This window comes from Balaenoptera borealis (assembly GCF_965194805.1).
Source record: "Balaenoptera borealis genome assembly, chromosome: 11".
In the NCBI taxonomy this organism is placed as follows: domain Eukaryota; kingdom Metazoa; phylum Chordata; class Mammalia; order Artiodactyla; family Balaenopteridae; genus Balaenoptera; species Balaenoptera borealis.
The window spans coordinates 77,966,456-77,985,851 of record NC_138868.1 but is presented as its reverse complement, the minus strand read 5'-3'; positions in this window follow the sequence as shown (position 1 = coordinate 77,985,851).

The following is a 19,396-nucleotide window of genomic DNA, read 5'->3' as shown; positions in this document are numbered from 1 at the left end:
GTAATTTGAACAACAGCCACTTATTTTCTCATGAATCTGATTCCATAGACTCAGTTGAAAGGTAATAGTATTCCAGTGTGATGGATTGTCTCCTGACAGTTTGAACTGGAAGTTTGTCATAGGACAAGGAAAACCTGGTATCAATCCACTAAAAAAATCCAGTGGTGAGATTGAATAAAAAACAACTGCTATAGTGGTATGCTTTACAAGCCCCCTCCCCAATTAGTTATTTATCATTCTCAAGGACACCTGTTTTCCATTTTCCCTACAGGGTGTCTGATTGGATTTGTTCATTAAATGGGCAAAGTCAAAGTCCATCTTTTGAAAGCACTGTTAGAGTTAATTGGGGAGTATGTCAGGGCTGGATCTGAACAACTTTGTCCATCAGATGCTGTCCTTTGTAGAGCAAATAGATGAATGCAGATGGTGAAGCAAAATTATATATTTTCTTCTTTCTGATTCTGAAGTAACTGAAACTCTTTACATCTTTTTCTTTTAATTTAATTTATTTTTTAAGTGAGAATTCTCTCCTAGTACTGACTCAGGGAAACATTTTTTTTCTTTCAATAATAGGATAACATGGATATATACTAACTGACATAGTAGAAAGGAATTCTCTGCTAGCTTTATAAAATGCTATATTGATCCTTTATAGTTTTAGCTAAAGCATCACTGATAAGAAAACACATTGGGAGTACCAGATGCTGTCTTGCAGGGTATGAAATATTGTGCTATATTCTTATTTATTTATTTTTTAACCATTTCTTTTTGAAGTATAGTTAATTTACAATGTTGTGTTAGTTTCCAGTGTACAGCAAAGTGATTCAGTTTTATGTATCGATATATACATATATGTAACTGAATATATATATATATATATATATATATATATATATATATTCTTTTTCAGATTCTTTTCCATTGTAGGTTATTATAAGATATTGAATACAGTTCCCTGTGCTATACAGTAGGTCCTTGTTTTTTATCTACTTTATATATAGTAGTCTGTATATGTTAATCCCAAACTCCAAATTTATTTCTTCCCCACCCTTCCTGCTATTCCCTTTGGTAACCATAAGTTTGTTTTCTATTTCTGTGAGTCTATTTCTGTTTTGTAAATAAGTTCATTGGTTTTTTTTTTTTTTTTTTTTAGATTTCATATATAAGTGATATCATATGATATTTGCCTTTCTCTGTATGACTTAACTTCACTTAGTATGGTAATCTCTAGGTCCATTCATGTTGCTGCAAATAGCATTATTTCATTCTTTTCTATGGCTGAGTAATATTCCATTGTGTATATATACCACATCCTCTTTATTCATTCCTCTGTTGATGGACATATATGTTACTTCCATGTCTTGGCTGTATAAATAGTGCTTCAATGAACATAGGGGTGCTTGTATCTTTTCGAATTAGTGTTTTCTCCGGATATATGCCCAGGATTGGGATTGCAGGATCATATGGTAACTATTTTTAGTTTTTTAAGGAGCCTCCATACTGTTTCCCATAATGGCTGCACCAATTTACACCCCCACCAACAGTGTAGGAATGTACTTTTTTTCCCACACCCTCTCCATACTTTTTAGTGATGGCCATTCTGACCAGTGTGAGGTGATACTTTATTGTAATTTTGATTTGCATTTCTCTAATAATTAGCAATATTGAACATTTTTCCTGTGCCTGTTGCCCATCCATATGTAGTCTTTGTAGAAATGTCTATTTAGGTCTTCTGGTCACTTTTTGATGGAGTTGTTTTTCTGATATTAAGCTGCATGACCTGTTTGTTTATTTTGGAAATTAATTCCTTGTTGGCAGCATCATTTGCAAATATGTTCTCCCAGACCATAGGTTTTCTTTTCATTTTGTTTATGATTTCCTTTGCTGTGTAAAAACTTTTAGGTTTAATTAGGTTCCATCTGTTTATGTTTGCTTTTGTTTCCATTACTCTAGGAGGTGAATCCAAAAAAATATTGCTGCAATTTATGTCAAAGAGTGTTCTGCCTGTATTTTCCTCTAGAAGTTTTACTGTATATGATCTTATACTTTGGTCTTTAATCCATTTTGAGTTTATTTTTGTATGTGCTATTAGAGAATGTTCTAAATTCATTCTCTTACATGTCCAGTTTTCATTCTCCTCTCTGTCCAGTTTTCCCAGCACTACTTACTGAAGAGACTCTCTTTTCTCCATTGTATATTCTTGTCTTCTTGGTCAGAGATTGATTGACCATAAGTCCATGGGTTTGTTTCTGGGCTTTCTATCCTGTTCCATTGATTTATATGTCTGTTTTTGTGCCAGTACCATACTGTTTTGATTACTGTAGCTTTGTAGTGTAGTCTGAAGTGAGGGAGCGTAATTCCTCCAGCTCCATTTTTCTTTCTCAAGATTCTTCTGGCTATTCAGGGTCTTTTGTATTTCCATACAAATTTAAAATCTTTTTGTTCTAGTTCTGTGAAAAATGCCATTGGTATTTTGATAGGGATTGCATTGAATCTATAGATTGCCTTGGGTAGTATGATCATTTAAACAATATTTATTCTTCTAATCCAGGAACAGGGTATATCTTTCCATCTGTTTGTGTCATCTTCAATTTCTTTCATCAGTGTCATAGTTTTCAGAGTACAGGTCTTTGGCCTCCTTAGGTAGGTTTATTCCTAGGTGTTTTATTCTTTTTGATGTGATGGTAAATGGGATTGTTTCCTTAATTTCTCTTTCTAATATTTTGTTGTTAGTATATAGAAATGCAACAGATTTCTACATGTTAATTTTGTATCTGCAATTTTACTGAATTCATTGATGAACTCCAGTAATTGTCTGGTAGCATCTTTAGGATTTTCTATGTATAGCATCATGTCATCTACAAACAGTGACAGTTTTACTTCTTTTCCAATTTGGATTCTTTTTATTTCTTTTACTTTTCTGAACGCCATGGCTAGGACTTCCAAAACTATGTTGAATAAAAGTGGCAAGAGTGGACATACTTGTCTTTTTCCTGATCTTAGAGGAAATGCTTTCAGCTTTTCACTGTTGAGTATGATGGTAACTGGGTTTGTCATATATGGCCTTTATTATGTTGAGATATGCTCCCTCTATGCCCACTTTCTGGAGAGTTTTTATCATAAATCGTTGTTGAATTTTATCAAAATCATTTTCTGCATCTATTGAGATGATCATATGGTTTTTACTCTTCGATTTGTTAATGTGGTATATCACATTGATTGATTCGTGGAGATGATTGATCAAAAAAATCTTGCATCCCTGGGATAAATCCCACTTGATCATGGTGTATATCCTTTTAATGTATTGTTGGAGTTTGTTTGCTAGTATTTTGTTGAGGACTTTTGTGTCTATGTTCATTAGTGATATTGGCCTGTAATTATCCTTTTTTGTGACATTTTTGCCTGGTTATGGTATCAGGGTGATAGTGGCCTCATAGAACAAGGTCAGAAATGTTCCTTCCTCTGCAATTTTTTTGGAATAATTTGAGAAGGATAGGTGTTATCTCTTCTCTAAATGGTAGAATTCACATTTGAATCCATCTGGTCCTGGATTTTTGTTTGTTGGGAGTTTTAAAATTAGTGATTCAATTTCAGAACTGGTAATTGATCTGTTTATATTTTCTATTTCTTCTTGGTTCAGTCTTGGGAGATTGTACCTTTCTAAGAATTTGTTAATTTCTTCTAAGCTGTCCATTTTATTGGCATATAGTTGCTTGTAGTAGTCTCTTATGGTCCTTTGTATTTCTGTGGTGTTCGTTGTAACTTCTCCTTTTTCATTTCTGATTTTATTGATTTGGTCTCTCTCCTTTTTCTTGATGAGTTTGGCTAAAAGTTTTGATATTTTGTTTATCTTTTCAAAGAACCAGCTTTTAGTTTCATTTATCTTTTCTACTTTTTTTTTTTTTAATATTGTGCGTTAAACCAACAACTATATGGGTTTCCTCCTTCAAGTTGAAATTCTTTTATTTTTAAATTTATATAAAATAAGATTTAGGGACTTCCCTGGTGGTGCAGTTGTTAAGAATCTGCCTGCCAATGCAGGGAACATGGGTTCGAGGCCTGGTCCAGGAAGATCCCACAGGCCATGGAGCAATTAAGCCCGTGCACCACAGCTACTGAAGCCTGCACGCCTAGAGCCCATGCTCTACAACAAGAGAAGCCACCACAATGAGAAGCCCATGCACCACAATGAAGAGTAGCCCCCGCTCGCCACAACTAGAGAGAGCCCGCACACAGCAACGAAGACCCAACGCAGCCAAAGATAAATAAATAAAATTATATTTTCAAAAAAAGATTTAAAAATTTATTTATGTAATAATTAAATACATAATACTATCCCTATTTATAAATGACATGATTATCTATACTGATAAAACCCAATGCATCTATATAAAAGTTCTTAGGAGTAATAAGTGAATTGAGAAAGATTTCAGGATACAAGATACATGTAGTACAGAAATCAATTGTATTTTTAGATACAGCAGTGGAACATGTGGACGTTGAAATAAAAATTGCATTACCACTCAAATAAATAAAAACTTAGGTGTTAATCCAACATGTATGTAACTTGTATACTACCAACTGCAAAACACTGATTAAATAAATCAAAGAAGATCTAAAGAAATAAATAGACATTTTGTGCTCATGTATTGGGATACTAAACATTATAAATATTTGTATTCTCTTCAAAAAGATATATAGGAAAACCTATAGCTCAATTCCTAAGTCAAATTTCTATCAAACCCTAGCCATATATTTTATAAATGTAGACAAGATTATTCTAAAATTTACATGGAAATGTAAAGGTATTAAAATAGCTAAAATAATTTTGAAAAGAAGACTAAAGTAGGAAGAATTAATCTGATCATAGGACTGATTATAGAACTACAACAGTCAAGACTGTGGTGTTGACATAGGGATAGACACATATATCAACAGAACACTGTGAAAAACCCCAAAATAGATTCGCATAGGTATGCCCTACTAAAATTTTACCCAGGTGCAAAATAAATTAATGATGGAAGGGCAGCATTTTTAACAAATGATTCTGTAGCATTTAACAACTATAGGCCAAAAAATAAACATCAGCTAAACTCATATTTATATAAAAATTAACTCATTATAACTCAATGCTTAAGTTTTAAATATCTGGAAATGGGATGTTATGCATTTCACCATTTCACCTAATGACCCTCCCTTAATTGCTTCCCCTTTTAGAGACCTTGGGATATACCTAAGTGGTCATTCCTTCTAAGTCTTATTTGCTAGTTCCTCCTCATTTTCGTAACATGTGAATTTTGAAGTGCCTGAAGGCTACTGAATTCTTTGTTCTCTTTTCTCCTCTAGCTGCACTCAGTTCCAAAGTAATACTAGTTGATCCCACAGTTTTCAATATCTCCTAAATGTTGATTATGTACAAATACATATTTTTAGCCCTGATGTCTAGACCTCTCTTGAGGACCAGACTTTTACATCCAACTAGCCCTTTGACATTCCTACCTGGATATTTAATAGTCATTTCAAACTTCACATGTCTAAAATGAACTCTTAATACTTTATATCTCTAAACACTCTGTCTCCCCAGTCTTTAGTTAATGATATCCTCCTCACCTAATTGCTCAGGATAAAAATCTAGAAGTTACCCTTGACTCCTCTCTTTTCCTCACACTTTTCATATCATTTATGAGATACCTGATTCTACCTTGAAAATATATCTGGCACATAACTTCTTTTTACAGCTCTAGTCTTCTCACTTGGACTACTCTAAAAGCTTTATTGTGCTTCCACATTTTCTTCCACCACTACAGTCTATTTTATAGCAGAACAACCAGAGTAATTCCTTGTCAACATAACTCTGATTATTTCACTCCTTTTCTCAAACCCTTAATAACAGGATGCTAAAAGGCATGTTTTGGCTGAGACTTTAAGGCAATAGCCATCAGATAGCAAAGGGAGTTGGAAGACAGAACACCTTTAGGTGTTTCAAAATGGATAGCCAAAAGTAGTTACATGGTTCTAAAATATGTTATCCACATCAAGAGTGTAAAAAGTTGACTGAGACAAGAGGAAGACTCATGAAGATTTTTGAAGAGAATTTGGCTATGAATGCCCCACCTCCAATTATCTAATGAGGGTATTACAAGGAGACTATTCAGAGATCTTAATATATCATGCATGCAGAATGAGTGAAATGGTAAAGTTTTTTTTTTTTTTTTAAACTTCCTCCTGAGAAATTTAAAGGGTTGGAGTCGGGCAGCCTAGCTGCTAATCCTAGCGTTAAGCTCATTGCATTGGGTCGGGTCTATGCATGCAGAGTTCAATAAGACAAAGGATTTGTGTGTTTCACAAGGACCAGATATAGATCATGTGAGAGAGAGAGTAGTCCCTAGTCTGTTTTAAATCCTGCCCAAAAGCACTGTTGAGTAATAAAGAGACTCAAGGGGAAATGACTAGCCAGAGGAAAATACATCTCCCACAACACTGAAAGAGAAGTCAAATATACTTAGTGTTTGTTTTTTCTTTCAATTTTCAAGTCCAATTTAGTTGTTTGGGAATATGATGTTAAAACGCCACTGTTGTTTATTGACCCTGGTTCTGAGTGTGTGTATATATAAAAAATAATTTTTGAGTGGGAAGAGAGAGAGAGGAGGAGAAGAAGAAGAAGAAGATGAAGAAGAAGGAGGAGGAGGAGGAGGAGGAGAAGAAGAAGAAGAAGGAGAAGAAGAAGGAGAAGAAGGAGAAGAAGAAGAAGAAGGAGAAGAAGAAGAAGAAGGAGAAGAGGGAGGAGGAGGAGGAGGAGGGGGAGGAGGAGGAGAAAGAGAAGAAGAAAGGGAAGGGGGGAAGGAAGAAAGCGGGGGAGGGGCGGGGGTGGGGCGAGGAGGGAGAGGACCAGTATCTAAGGGTATCCAAGGAAAAGCAAGTCTCCCTCCAACCTCCAGCTACAGGTGTCTCAGATTCAGATCTACTTTAACATCTCAATGACTATCCCACTTAATGAATTAGGAAGCTCTTTACGGAGAGGCACCCTTTCTGAAAGCATTGGAAAGTCACAGTTATATTAAGTCCTCAAGTCTGGCTTTTAAAGATTTCTGATGTTATGTAGGTTGGAAGCAGACCTTTATCAGATAAATTCTGTTCCGAGAGAGTCAGGACAAGAAACAGAATCACAGCTGAATGCGGCGTGCCTGATATTCTCCCTTGAGTTCTTCTTAAGCACAAGGATCTAAGTGTTTCCCTCCTAGGTAGAGTCCTCGTGGAAATTTGCCTTCTCAAAGCCCTTATCTTGACATTTGAGGAAAGAACCCATGGAACCATTCATTAGTGAGATAAAGAATTAGCTTTAAACACTGTTAGCTCAGAGAGCAGGAAGTCATATTACATTAGTTCTACTTAAATAAGAAGTTTTCTTGATTTCCTGATTTTTCCTTCCTGATCCCACCTCTTTGAACCTGTTAGGGTTACAAGCTTAGATTATAATAAATGGGAAGTGAGGGGAGTGAAACCTTAGGTCAGACTAAGGGAGAAGAAGGACTGTGATAACCTTCTTGGACTATAGATTTCTCATTTACAGTAGGTCCCAACTGAGGATGAAGAAGAATTTTAAATGTATTAATTATTATTATTCTTCTAGCTTTATTGAGATTAATTGACACATAACATTGTGTAAGTTTAAGGTATACAAAGTGATGATTCTGTACAAGCATATATTAAAAAATGATTACCACAATAGGGTTAGTTAACAACTTCATCAACTCACATAATTACCCTTTTGTGTGGTGAGAACATTTAAGATATATTCTCTCAGCAACTTTCAAGTATACAGTACACATTATCAAGTATAGTCATCATGCTGTACATTAGATCCCCCAAACTTATTTATCTTATAACAGAAAGTTTGTTCCTTTTGATCAATATCTCTCCTGGCAACCACCATTCTACTCTCTGTTCCTGAGTTCAGCTTTTTGTAGATTTCACATAAAAGTGATATCATACAACATTTGTCTTTCTCTGTCTGAATTATTTCACTTAGTATAATGCCCTTAAGTTTCATCCATGTTGTCACAAAAACCAGGATTTCCTTCTTTCTCATGATTCATATTCTGTGTTTTGTGAGAGATATATATATCGCATATCTTTTTTATCCATTCATCCACCAATGGGCACTTCATATCTTGGCTACTGTGAATAATACTTCAATGAACATAAGAGTGTAGATATCTCTTTGAGATACTGATTTCATTTCTTTTTGATATATATGCAGAAGTGGGGTTGCTGGATCATACAGTAATTCTATTTTTACTTTTTTGAGTACCCTCCATACTTTTTTCATAGTGGCTGTATCAATTTACATATCTACCAACAATGTACAAGGATTCTCTTTTCTCCACATCCTCACCAACCTTGTTATCACTTGTCTTTTTAAATATAGCCATTCAACACGTTTGAGGAATATTTCTCATTGTGGTTTTGATTTACATTTCCCTGACAATCATTGGTGTTGAGCATCTTCTTGTGTACCTGTTGGCCATTTGTATATCCTTTTTGGAAAATGTCTGTTCAGGTCCTCTGTCATTTTTAATTGGATTATTTGTTGTTTTGCTGTTGAATTGTATGAATTCTTTATATATTTTAATACTAACTCCTTAGCAGATAGTTGGTTTGCAAATGTTTTCTCCTATTCTGTAGATTACCTTTTTATTTTGTCAGTCATTTCTTTTGTCGTGAAGAAGATTTTTAGTTTGATATAGTCCTGCTTGTTTACTTTTGTTTCTGTTGCTTGTGCTTTTGTCATATCCAAAATATTGTTGTAAAGACCAATGTCAAGGAGCTTTTTTTTTCTAGGATTTCTTCTAGGAGTTTTATGGTTTCATATCTTATGTTTAAGTCTTTAATCCTTTTCAAGTTAATTTTTGTAAGTGGTATAAAATAGGAGTCCAGTTTTATTCTTCTGCATGTGATTATCTGGTTTCTTGAGCACAATTTTTTGAAAGAACTATTTATATCCCATCGAGTATTCTTATCTCCCTTGTCAAATATTAGTTTACTGTATATGCAAGGGTTTATTTCTGGGCTCTTGGTTCTGTTCCGTTTGTTGTCTATGTGTCTATTTTTATGCCAGTACCCTACTGTTTTAAATATAACTTTGAAGTATAGTCTGAAATCAGGAAGTGTGATGTCTCTGCCTTTGTTCTTCTTTCTGAAAATTGCTTAGCTCTTCAAGGTGTTTTGTGGTTCCATACAAATTTTAGGATTAATTTTTCTATATCTATGAAAACTGCCATTGTAATTTTGATAGGGATTACACTGAATCTGTAGATTGCTTTGGATAGTATGCATATTTTAACAATATTCATTATTCCAAGCTATGAACACAAGATATCTTTTCATTTATTTTTGTCTTCTTCAATATTTTTCATCAAAGTCATAGTTTCCAGTGTACAGATCTTAAACCTCCTTGGTTAAATTTATTCTTAAGTAATTTTTTGGTTATGATGCTATTGTAAATGAAGTAGTTTTCTTTATTTCATATATTGATTTTGTATCTTGCGACTTTATTGAATTCATTGATTAGCTCTAACTGTTGTGTGTGTGTGTGTGTGTGTGTGTGTGTGTGTGTGTGTGTGTGTGGAGTCTTTAGGATTTTCTATATATGAGATCATATTGTCTGTCAACAAAGTCAGTTTTGCTTCTTGCTTTCCAATTTGGGTGCTATTTCTTTCTTTCTTTCTTTCTTTCTTTTTTTCTTCCCTGGTTACTCTTGCTAAGACTTCCAGTACTATGTTAAATAAGACTGATGAGAATGAGCACCCTGTGTTATTTCTCCTCTTATGATTTTCATGCATGGCCTTTTATATACTGAGGTGTGGTCCTTCTATACCCAATTTGTTCAGAGTTTTTATGCTGAAAGGAGATTGTATTTTGTCAAATTATTTTTATGACTCTATTGAGATGATTATATGGTTTTTAACATTTATTATATTAATGTGGTACATCATATTTACTGATTTGCATATGTTGAGAAATTCTTGCATCTCAGAGGTAAATCCCACTTGATCATTATAATGCCCTTAATGTTCTGTCGAATTTGGTTTGCCATCTGCATTTTGCCTTTGGAAAAATGTCTATTCAGTTTTTCTGCCCATTTTTTTTTTTTTTTTTTTTTATAAATTTATTTATTTATTATTTATTTTTGGCTGTGTTGGGTCTTCGTTGCTGCGCGCGGGCTTTCTGTAGTTGCGGCGAGCGGGGGCTACTCTTCGTTGCGGTGTGTGGGCTTCGCATTGCGGTGGCTTCTCTTGTTGCAGAGCACAGGCTCTAGGCGTGCAGACTTCAGTAGTTGTGGCACGTGGGCTCAGTAGTTGTGGCTCGCGGGCTCTAGAGCGCAGGCTCAGTAGTTGTGGCGCACGGGCTTAGTTGCTCCACGGCATGTGGGATCTTCCTGGACCAGGGCTCGAACCTGTGTCCCCTGGATTGGCAGGCGGGTTCTTAACCACTGCGCCACCAGGGAAGTCCCCTCTGCCCATTTTTTAATCAGGTTTTTTTTTTTTGATGTTGAATTGTATCAGCTATTTATATGCATTGGATATTAATGCCTCATCAGTCATATAATTTGCAAATATTTTCTCCCATTCAGTAAGTTGTCTTTTCATTTTGTCTTTGGTTGCTTATGCTGTGCAAAAGCTTTTAACTTTAATTAGGTTCCATTTTTTAAATTTTGGTTTTTATTTTCTTTAGGAGATGGACCTGAAAAAACTATTGCTGCAATTTATGTCAAAGTTATTCAGCCTATGTTTTCCTCTAGGAGTTTTATAGTATCTGGTCTTACATTAAGGTTTTTAATCCATTTTGAGTTTATTTTTGCATATGGTGTGAGAAAATGTTCTAATCTCATTCTTTTACATGTAGTTGTCCAGTTTTCCCAGCACCACTTATTGAAGAGACTGTCTTTTCTCCATTGTATATTCTTGTCTTCTTTGTAGTAGATTAATTGACCATAAGTGTGTGGGTTTATTTCTGGGCTCTAATTTCCCATACAATTTTGATTAGTGCAGCTTTGTAGTACAGTTTGAAATCAAGGAGCATGGTACCTTCATCTTTTTGTTTCTTTCCCAATTGTTTTGGCTATTTGGGGTGTTTTGTGTTTCCATACAAATTTTAGAATTATTTGTTCTAGTTCTGTGAAAAATGCCATTGGTATTTTGATAGAGATTGCATCAAATCTGTAGACTGCCTTAGGTAGTATGGTCATTTTAGCAATATTAATTCTTCCAATTCATGAGCATGACATATCTTTCAATTTGTATGTGTCTGTTTTTGTGCCAATACGATAGTTTTTTGATGACTGTAGCTTTGTAGTATAGTCTAAAGTCAGGGAGCATGATTCCTCTAGCTCCATTTTTCTTTCTCAAGATTGTTTTGGCTATTCAGGGTCCTTTGTGTTTCCACATAAATTTTAAAATTATTTGTTCTAGTTCTCTGAAAAATGCCATTGGTAATTTGATAGGAATTGCATTTAATCAGTAGGTGGGTAGTATTATCATTTTAACAATACTGATTCTTCCAATCCAAGAACACACTGTATCTTTCATCAGGGATATTAGCCTGTAGTTTTCTTTTTTTATAGTGTCCTTCTCTGGCTTTGGTATCAGAATAATGCTGCCTTAATAACAGGAGTTTGGGAGTGTTTCTTTCCCTTTCTTTTTTAGGAAGGATTGGTGTTAATTCTTTTTTAAATGTTTGCTAAAATTTACCAGTGAAACTATCTAGTCTTGGGCTTTTCTTTGTTGTAAGTTTTCTGATTACTATTCAGTCACCTTATTCATCATTGATCTATTTAGATTTTTTATTTCTTCATGATTCAGTCTTGATTGTTTGAATGTTTCCGAGAATTTATCCATTTTTTTCTCAGTTATACAATTTATTGGTGTGTAATTATTTATGGTATTCTCCCATATAATTCTTTATATTTCTGTTGTATCAGTTATAATGTCTCTTCTTTCATTTCTGATTTTATTTATTTCGGTCCTCTCTCTTTTTTTCTTAGTATATGTAAATATTCATCAATTTTGTTTACCTTTTTTAAAAAAAACTAGCTCTTAGTTTCACTGATCTTTTCTCTTATTTTTCTGGTCTCTATTTTTTATTTATTTTAATTTTTTATTGAAGTATTTTTGATTTACTATGCTATATTAGTTTCATGTATACAGAATAGTGATTCAGTATTTTTAGATTATAATCCATTAAAAGTTATGGCACAATAATGGCTATAATTCCCTGTTCTATACAATATATATTTGTTACTTCTCTATTTTACACATAATAGTTTGTATCTCTTAATCCCATACATCTATCTTGCCCCTCTGATCTTCCCTTTCCTCACTGGTAATCACTAGTTTCTTTTCTATATCTGTGAGTCTGTTTCTGTCTTATTATATACATTTGTTTATTTTTTCTTTTAGACTCCACATAAAGTGTTGTCATAAAGTATTTGTATTACTCTATCTTATTTCACTAAGCATAATATTCTCTAGGTCTATCCACATTGATGAAAATGGCGAACTTTCATTTATTTCATTTATTTTTATGGCTGAGTAATATCTTATTTTATAAATAAGGTATATATATATATACCACATCATATATATATATATATAATCTCGTATCTTCTTTATCCAGTTGTCAGTTGATGGACACGGGTTGCATTCATATCTTAGCTATTGTAAATAGTGCTGCTATGAACGTTGGGAGGCATGCATCTTTTTAAATTACTGTTTTCATTTTTTCCTGATGTATACCCAGGAGTAGAATTGCTGGATCATATGGTAGTTCCATTTTTAGCTTTTTGAGGAACCTCTATACTGTTTTTCATAGTGGTCGTACCAAGCTACATTCCTGTCAACATTGTATAAGTGTTCCCTTTTATTTACATCCTTGTCAATGTTTGTTATTTGTAGTATTTAACATGATAACCATTCTGACAGGTGTGAGGCGATATCTCATTGTGGTTTTGATTTGCATTTCTCTAATAATTAGTAATGTTGTACATCTTTTCATGTGCCCATTGGACATCTGTATGTCTTCTCTGGAAAAATGTCTATTCAGGACTTCTGCCCATTTTTTGATTGGGTTGTTTGTTTCTTTTGATATTGCATTGTATGAGATGTTTATATATTTTGTATATTAATCCATGGTTGGTGAAATCATTTGCAAATATTTTCTCCCATTCAGTAGGTTTCCTTTCCATTTTGTCAATGGTTTCCTTTGCTCTTCAAAAGCCTTTAAGATTAGTCAGGATGCATTTTCTAATTTTTACTTTTAATACTTTTGCCTTAGGAGACAGACTTAAAAAATTATTGCTGCAATTTATGTCAAAGAAGTGTGTTCTGCCATGTTCTCTTCTAGGAGTTTTATGGTTTCAGGTCTTACATTTAGGCCTTTAATCCATTTTGGTTTATTTTTGTATATGGTGTGAGAAGATGTTCTAATCTCATTATTTTACATGTAGATGTCCTGTTTTCCCAGCACTGTTATTGAAGAGGCTGTCTTTCCTCCATCGTATACTCTTGGCTCCTTTGTTGTATATTAATTGAATATAGCTGTGTGGGTATATTTACAGATTCTCTATTCTGTTCCATTGATTTATGTGTCTGTTTTTGTGCCAGTACCATACTCTTTTGATTGCACTAGCTTTGTAGTTTAGTTTGAAGTCTGAGAGGTTGATAATTCCAGCTTTGTTCTTTTTTCTCAAGATTGGTTTAGTTTGGCAATTCTATATCTTTGTGGTTATATATGAATTTTAGGTTTTTTTTTCTAGATCTGTGAAAAATGTCATTGGTATTTTGACAGGGATTGCATTAAATCTGTAGATTGATTTAGATAGTATGGCCATTTTAACAATGTTAATTCTTCCAATCCAAGAACACAGGATATCGTTCCATTTCTTTGTATCATCTTCCATTTCCTTTATCAACGTTTTATAGTTTTCAGGCTATAGGCTTTTAACCTCCTTGATTAAGTTTATTCCTAAGTATCTTATTTTTTTATATATTTTTAAACATGATAGTTTTTTTTTTTTACTTTCTCTTTTTGATAGTTCATTATTAGTGTATAGAAAAGCAACAGATTTCTATATAATAATCTTTTATCCTGCAACTTTGCTGAATTCATTTATTCTAAAAGTTTTTGGGTGGAGACTTTAGGGTTCTCTATATACAGTACCATGTCATGTGCAAAAAGTGACAATTTAAATTCTTACCATCCAATTTGGATTCATTTTATTTCTTTTTCTTCTCTGATTGCTGTGGATAGAACTTCCAATACTATGTTGAATAGAAGTGGCAAGAGTGGGAATCTTTGTCTTGAGACACTGAGAATGATGTTTGCTGTGGGTTTGTCATAAAAGGCCTTCATGCTTTTGAGATATGTTCCCTCTATATCCACTTTGATGAGAGTTTTTATCATGAATGGATGTTGAATTGTGTCAAATCCTTGTTCTATGTCTACTGAAATGATCAAGTGATTTTTATCTCTTTTTTTGTTGTTGTTAATGTTGTGTATCACATTGATTGATTTGTGAATGTTGAACCATCCTTGTGTCCCTGGAGTAAATTCAACTTGAAAATGGTGTATGATCTTTTTTATATATTGTTAGATTTGGTTTACTATTTTGTTGAGGATTTTTGCACCTATATTCATTAAAGACCTTGACCTGTAATTTTCTTTTTTTTTTTTTGGTAGTGTCTTTGTCTGGTTTTGATATCAGGGTTATAATGGCCTTGTAGAATGAAATTGGGAGTGTTCCCTCCTCTTCAACATTTTGGAATAGTTTGAGAAGGATAGGTATTATCTTTTCTTTATATATTTGGTAGAATACCCCTGTGAAGCTGTTCAGCTCTGGACTTTTGTTTGTTGGGAATATTTTTCTCTTTTACTACAAACTCAATTTCACAAATAGTGATCAGTCTGTTCAAATATCTTTTTCTTCTTGACAAGTTGTATGTTTCTAGACATTTGTTCATTTCATTTAGACTGTCTAGTTTGTCGGCATATAACTGTTCATAGTATCCTCTAATGATTTTTGTGTCTGTGGTATTGGGTGTTATTTCTCCTCTTTAATTTCTTGTTTTGTTTATTTGGGTGCTCTCTCTTTTCTTCTTGGTGATCCTGATTAAAGGTTTGTCATTTTTGTTTATCTGTTAAAAAAAACAGCTCTTGGTTTCGTTGCTCTTTCTATAGTTTTTTAATGTCTATTTTATTTATTTCTTCTTTAATCATTATTATTTTCTTCCCTCTGCTGACTTTGGACTTTGTTCTTCTTTTTCTAATTCTCTTAGGTGGTAGATTAAGTTGTTTATTTGGTATTCCTTGTTTCTTGAGGAAGGCATGTATTGCTATAAGCTTCTCTCTTAGAAGTGCTTTTGTTTCACTTCATAGATTTTACAGTATTGGGTTTCCATTTTCATTTGTCTTGAGGTATTTTCTGATTCCTCTTTGATTTCTTCATTGACCCACTGTTTTTTTTTATTAACACGTTGTTTAGTCTTTACATTTTTGTTCTTTTCTCATTTTTCTTTCTGCAATTAATTTATAGTTTCATATCATTGTCAGAGAAAAATGCTTGATACAATTTCTGTCCTCTAACTTTGTTGAGACCTGTTTTGTGGCCTAGAATGTGATTTAGCCTGGAGAATTTTTCATGTGCACTTGAAAATAATGTGTATTATTCTGTTTTTCAATGTAATGTCCTATAGATATCTATTAAGTTGAACTGGTCTGTTTTGTCATTAAAGACTACTATTGCCTTACTGATTTTCTGTCTGGATGATCTGTTTATTGATGTCAGTGGAGTGTTAAAGTCCCCTACTATTATTGTATTATTGTCAGTTTCTCCCTTTATGTCTTTTACTCTTTGCTTTACACATTTAAGTGTACCCGTGTTGGGTGCACATATGTTAGCAAGTATAGTATCCTCTCATGCATTGATCCCTCTATCATTATATAATGATCTTCTTTATCTTTTGTTATAGCCTAGGTTTTAAAGTCTATTTTGTCTGATAGAGTATTGCTACTCCTGCTTTCTTGTCATTTTTGTTTGCATGATATATTTTTCCATTGTCTTCTTTTCAGTCTTTCAGTGTATCATTATCTCTGAAGTGACTCTCTTATATGCAGCATATAGAAAGATCCTGTTTTTTTAGTCTAATCAACCATCCTATGTCTTCTGATTGGAGCATATAATCTATTGACATTTAAAGTGATTATTGAAGCGTATGTACTTATTGCCATTTTGTTTCTTGCCTTCTGGTTGTTTTTGTAGCTCTTCTATGTTCTTTTACTCTTCTTTTAGTTTCTTCCCTTGTGGTTTGATAATTTCTTTACTGGTATGATTGTGTTCCTTTCTCTCTAGTTTTTGCATGTCTATTGTATGTTTCTGATATGTGGTTACTATGGCGATCATATATATTGACCTATAAGTATATCTACTTGTTTTGAACTGATAGTCATTTAAGTTCAAACATACTCTAAAAGATCTACATTTTTTACACCTCCCCCTACATTTTGTGTTTTTGATGTTACATTTTACATCTCATGCCGCTCCCTTAACTATTTATTATAACTATAGTCAATTTAACAATTTTTGACTTTTAACCTTTGTACTAGCTTCTTTAAGTGGTTGATTCACTGCCTTTACTATATATTGATATTTGCCCTTACCTGTGGGATTTTTCCATTTAATATAGATTCTTACTTCTTTTCCACTTAGATAAGACTTTTTAACATTTCATTTAGGGTAGGTTTGGTATTGATGAATTCTTTTAGTTTTTGCTTGTCTGAGAAGTTCTTTATCTCTCTTTCCATTCTAAATGATAACTTTGGTGGGTAGAGTATTCTAGGTTGCAGGTTTTTCTCTTTCAGCACTTTGAATATATTATGCCACTCCCTTTGGCCTGCAAAGTTTCTGCAGAGAAACCAGATAAAGCCTTATGGTAATTCCCTTGTGTTTGACTCCATGCTTCTCCCTTGCTGCATTAAGAATTCTCTTTTTATCTATGCCTTTTGCCATTTTAATTATAATATGTCTTGGTGTGGTTCTGTTTGTGTTCATCTTGTTTGGGATCCTCTGTTCTTCCTGTACCTAGATATCTGATTCCTTATTCGTGTTTGGGAAGTTTCAGCCATAATTCCATCAAATACATTTTCAATCCCTTTCTCTCTCTCTTCTCTTTCTGGGGCCCATAAATTGTGAATTTTGGTATGCATAATGTTATCCCAGAGAACTCTTAACTCTTTTATCATATTTTTTAATTAATTAGTTTTTATTGGAGTATAGTTGCTTTACAAAGTAGCTTCTACTGCACAGCAAAATGAATCAACCATACATATACATATATCCCCTCCCTTTTGGATTTCCCTCCCACTTAGGACACCACAGTGCATTAAGTAGAGTTCCCTGTGCTATATGGTATGTTCCCATCAGTTGTCTATTTTATACATAGTATCAATAGTGTATATGTATACACTATTGATACACAATAGTGTATCAATTCCAATGTTTTCATATTTTTAAATCTGTTCTTTTTTCAGTTCTGATTGAATGATTTCTGTTATTCTATCTTGCTGATCACTTATGTGTTCCTCTGTATTACTTAGTTTACTATTCATTCCTTCTAGTGTGTTTTTAATTTCAGCTATTTAATTCTTAATTTATGATTAGATTTTTTATATTTTCAAGTTCCTTATTAAAATTTGCACTGTGTACATATATTCTTTTCCCTAATTCAGTTAATTTTTATTACCAATGCTTTGAATTTTTTATATAGTAAATTGTTTATTTCCCTTTCATTATTTTTTTGGGAGTATTCCCTTGCTTGTTCAATGGAGAGAAATTCCTCTGCCCTTTCATTTTGCTTAATTTTCTCTGTCTCTTTAAATTTAGACCAAACAGTTACCTACTGCTGTCTTGAAGGGGTGTTCTTATGTAGGAACATCCCTAAACAGACTGTGTGTACCCAGTGCCTTTGATGAAAGAGCTGGATTTGATGTGGAGGCAAATCACATCTTTCTTCAGTGTGAGTGGGCAACTATCACCTTGGTAAGGGGTGGGCCTGGAGATGGAAAGGTTAGAACTGGAGCCAGGTCTGAAGTGGGATTTCCCTTCTGCTCAGTGACCATCACTGCCCTATCTGGAGGGGGTTCTGATACTAAGTTGCTGAAGCAGAAGCCCTTAGGGTTCTGTGAAAGCTGACCCTGTTCCCTTTAAGTGTGTGTTTTCCCCTCTTCTTGCACTGGGATACTTGCTTCAGAGGGCAGGAGTGCTGAAACAAGTGGAGCCTATGTGGGCTCTTGGCTCATGCAGGCCTCAGACAGAAGTCTGAGCTGTCTCCAATGTGCTGCCTGTACAGGTGCCCACAATTTTCCCCCTCAGTCTGCTCAGACGCAGTCTCATGTGCAAGTCTCCTTTCTCCCTTACAGTCAGTGTCCCCAGCTTCTTCTGTCCCTGCTCTATTGTGGAGCCACACTGCAGGGAAGTCGGGGCCTGCATGAACTCTCAACATGTACTGGGGAGTGATCTATAGTGGAGAGGCCACCCTCAGAGATCTGGGCAGTTTCTGATGCACTGCTTGGGTAAGCACCAAAAATGACCACTGCCACACCACCCAGGCTCTGCCCCAGGACTGGGTCACCTCTGCTTCCCATGGTCAAGTCTTCTCCCTGGTCGTGGCTGCCCCAGATCCAGTGCCAAGCTGTGCTGTGGAGTGAGCAGGGCTGGAGAATTTACTTGGCTCGGGCTGAGGTGTGTGTCAAAGCAGTTGTAAGAAACCTTGCAGCCACTTTTCAGAACTCTCCTCCCTGCCTCATAGGCAAGGCTATATGCACGCTCCTCACAAGTGGAGTTTGGCTTTCCACAGCCCACCTATTAGTCCCAGCACTCTTCCAGTCAGCCAAAGGGGTTTGTCTCCCTCATATAGGCCCCTAGGACTAGGGCATCCAATCTGTGGCTCTCACCACTCACTCCCCAAGATGGGTGTCTGCCTGTGAATTCTAACTTTTACTCTGAGTTCCTTCCTATGAGCACAAGTCTTGAACCAATCACTGTTCTTTCCTTCCTATCCAATTATATGCATATCTCTGTTGCAGCCTTGGTTGCACAGGAATCCTTCTTCTAATTTTTAGTTAGTTTTCAGTGAGAATTGTTCCACATATAGATGTGTTTTGATGTGTTTGTTGAGGGAGAGGAGCTGCAGCTTATCAATTATTTCTTTTATGTATCATGCCTTTGGTGTTATATCAAAGTCATCATCATATCCAAGGTCATCTAGGTTTTCTCCTATGCTATCTTCTATGAGTTTTATACGTTTGGATTTTTACATTTAGGTCTATAATTCATTTTGTGAAG